Source organism: Somniosus microcephalus, unplaced genomic scaffold (genome assembly GCF_052327205.1).
Source record: "Somniosus microcephalus isolate GS21.2 unplaced genomic scaffold, FLI_Smic_1.0 scaffold586, whole genome shotgun sequence".
NCBI lineage: Eukaryota > Metazoa > Chordata > Chondrichthyes > Squaliformes > Somniosidae > Somniosus > Somniosus microcephalus.
The window spans coordinates 158,591-162,500 of record NW_028225773.1 but is presented as its reverse complement, the minus strand read 5'-3'; positions in this window follow the sequence as shown (position 1 = coordinate 162,500).

The window sequence follows — 3,910 nt, the reverse complement described above, 5'->3', positions numbered from 1 at the left end:
GTTCAGAGGCACCTGTGTGACAAGACAACAAATGAAACTTTAAAGACGCTGGCATGTACATCTTGTTTCTGCTGTCTTGGACGGGCCCACTGAGCGCACAACACAGGGGAACTTGGTGCAAACACTGCGTGTGCATAAGCCACAAAACACAAGCTCAGTGGGGTCACAGGCCCTGACCGGTTCAGAGGCACCTGTGTGACAGACAGCAAATGAAACTTAGACGCTGGAATTATTTATATGTTTCTGCTGTCTGTCTACGATTTCAGATTCACACTTAGAGTTTTTTGTCATTAAGTCATAAAAGCCACAAAACCACTTTAATATGACTTTCCAATACTCTTTGAAAGGTCTCTATATTGATAAAATGAGCCTTTTAGCAAAGTAACACTTTTCGGGCATTTTCAAAGTGCTCCCGCTGAGTGAATTTTGTTCTGAAAATCGTGTTCCCGAAAATCTCCGGGCACCCCGCCAACCCCCCCTGCCAGAAATGACAAGTGTCAAATCAGCGGGTCAAACGGCCACCTCTATCCGACCAGGAGCACCCAAATCCCCGCAAATGGCACTTTTTTTTTTCTTCATCGGGACTTCCGACGAGGTTAATGATTTCCCAAACTGCAACTCATTAACTATGTCCTGAGACACTTGCCAGAAATGACACATGTCAATTTGGCGGTAGCAAATCACTTTCCCAGGCCGGGAAGCAACACCCGAGGCCCGCAAAAGGCGGCCGAATATTTTCTCATCGGACTTCCGCGTTTTGGTTAATCATGTCTCGAAATCGTTAAATGCACATGTCAATTCGGCGGGAGCAATTCACTTTCCCAAGCCGGAAAGCATCACCGGAGGCCCGCTTGAAGGGCCCTAATATTTTCTCATCGGACTTCCGCGTTTTGGTTAATCATGTCTCGAAATCGTTAAATGCACATGTCAATTCGGCGGGAGCAACTCACTTTCCCAGGCCGGGAAGCAACACCCGAGGCCCGCAAAAGGCGGCCGAATATTTTCTCATCGGACTTCCATATTTTGGGGGTTGGATTCTCTCCCGCATTCCAGCCCCCTGGCCACGGGTCGCTCATTCACTTTCAGCCCGGGCCTTGCCAATTTGGTTAATCAGTTAGCCATGCACCAGACTCGGCCTCGCCTTTTTCATTTATGGTTAATGATGTGCCCAGGCTGGGACTTAGTCTCTCCAGCAGCCAAAACTTTTCACTGGTTAATGAGGTGCCAAGCCCGGCACTTAGTCTCTCTCCCCAGCAAGCTTACTTGGTCGGCCGACATTTGGATCCATTTTCGGGGCTTAATCGGGTCGAATACGGTCCCTTACGCAAGGGGAGCCGAAGCCCCGGCCTCTGCCAGGCGTCAGGCTGCCGTTTTTTAAGCCCGACCAAAAACCCGAAAATTGGTTAAAAATGGAAATAAATTTCCACCCAAAAAGGGTTAAAAGTCGGTTGGACGGCAGCCCTGGTCGGTCTCTGCAGACCTGGAGGCCCTAGACAGTAATCTGGAAAACAGACAAAGTCTCGAGAAACCACCTCCTACCATTCTCCAGGTACCCCGCCAATCCCCCCTGCCAGAAATGACAAGTGTCAAATCAGCGGGACGGATTTGACTTTTGTGACCGACCGCTGGAACTTTTTTCGGCTACAGGCAGTCAAATTTTTCTCCTTCCGGACTTCCAGTACAACTTTGAACGGCCATATCTCCGCACTCCCGCGTCGGAGCCAAGCCGTTTTTACACCGTTAGACGCGGCTTCCCGTGCCCGTTCGAATGCCGCCCTGCTCGGCGGAAAAGGAGAATTTTTTTATTTTTCGGCCGATTTCGGGAAAAAAAATTCCCGCTCTGAACTCGGATTTTTCGGCTTTAATCGTTTCGTATACGGTCCCTTACGCAAGGGAGCCGAAGCCCCGGCCTCTGCCGGGCGTCAGGCTGCCGTTTTTAAGCCCGACCAAAAACCCGAAAATTGGTTAAAAATGGAAATAAATTTCCACCCAAAAAGGGTTAAAAGTCGGTTGGACGGCAGCCCGGGTCGGTCTCTGCAGACCTGGAGGCCCTAGACAGTAATCTGGAAAACAGATAAAGTCTCGAAAAACCACCTCCTACCATTCTCCAGGTACCCCGCCAATCCCCCCTGCCAGAAATGACAAGTGTCAAATCAGCGGGACGGATTTGACTTTTGTGACCGACCGCTGGAACTTTTTTCGGCTACAGGCAGTCAAATTTTTCTCCTTCCGGACTTCCAGTACAACTTTGAACGGCCATATCTCCGCACTCCCGCGTCGGAGCCAAGCCGTTTTTACACCGTTAGACGCGGCTTCCCGTGCCCGTTCGAATGCCACCCTGCTCGGCGGAAAAGGAGACATTTTTTTTTTTCCGGCCGTTTTCGGGAAAAAATTTTCCCGCTCTGAACTCCGATTTTACGCCTTTAATCGATTCGGAGACGGTCGCTTACGCAAGGGAGGCGAAGCCCGGGCCTCTGCCGGGCGTCAGCCTGCCGTATGTAAGCCCGTCCGAAGCATGAGTTCCCACTTTTGGTTATCCAGTTGTCAATTTTAAAATTTCAGTTAATCAGTTGCCTGCTTGGTTAATCATTTGTCGCTCTGACATTTGGTTAACCAGTTGTCGATGTTCGAAATTCAGTTAATGAGTTGCCTCTTTGAAATTTCAGTTAATGAGTTGGCCCTTTGGTTACTCATTTGTCCCTGTGTCTTTTGGTTTACCAGTTGTCGATGTTCGAAATTCAGTTAATGAGTTGCCTCCTTGGTTACTCATTTGTCGCTCTGGCTTTTGGTTAACCAGTTGTCGATGTTCAAAATTACAGTTAATGAGTTGCCTCTTTGAAATTTCAGTTAATGAGTTGGCCCTTTGGTTACTCATTTGTCCCTGTGTCTTTTGGTTAACCAGTTGTCGATGTTCGAAATTCAGTTAATGAGTTGCCTCCTTGGTTAATCATTTGTCGCTCTGACTCTTGGTTAACCAGTTGTCGATGTTCAAAATTTCAGTTAATGAGCTGCTCTTATGTTCTATGATTTCCTACCTTGACAACTCATTAACCAGTGTTTCAAACAATGCACCAGGCCATTTGACGACCCCAACTCGGTTCCACAAGCGGGAAAGCAGCACCCCAAGGCCCGGTAAGGGGGCCGAATACATTCCCATCGTGAATTCCGTCCCAAATGTGAATGACAAGTTTTCAGTTAATCAGTTGCCTGCTTGGTTACTCATTTGTCGCTCTGACATTTGGTTAACCAGTTGTCGATGTTCAAATTTCAGTTAATGAGTAGCCTCTTTGAAATTTCAGTTAATGAGTTGGCCCTTTGGTTACTCATTTGTCCCTGTGTCTTTTGGTTACCCAGTTGTCGATGTTCGAAATTCAGTTAATGAGTTGCCTCCTTGGTTAATCATTTGTCGCTCTGACTCTTGGTTAACCAGTTGTCGATGTTCGAAATTCAGTTAATGAGTTGCCTCCTTGGTTAATCATTTGTCGCTCTGGCTTTTGGTTAACCAGTTGTCGATGTTCAAAATTTCAGTTAATGAGCTGCTCTTATGTTCTATGATTTCCGACCTTGACAACTCATTAACCAGTGTTTCAAACAATGCACCAGGCCATTTGACGACCCCAACTCGGTTCCACAAGCGGGAAAGCAGCACCCCAAGGCCCGGTAAGGGGGCCGAATACATTCCCATCCTGAATTCCGTCCCAAATGTGAATGACAAGTTTTCAGTTAATCAGTTGCCTGCTTGGTTAATCATTTGTCGCTCTGACATTTGGTTACCCAGTTGTCGATGTTCAAATTTCAGTTAATGAGTAGCCTCTTTGAAATTTCAGTTAATGAGTTGGCCCTTTGGTTACTCATTTGTCCCTGTGTCTTTTGGTTACCCAGTTGTCGATGTTCGAAATTCAGTTAATGA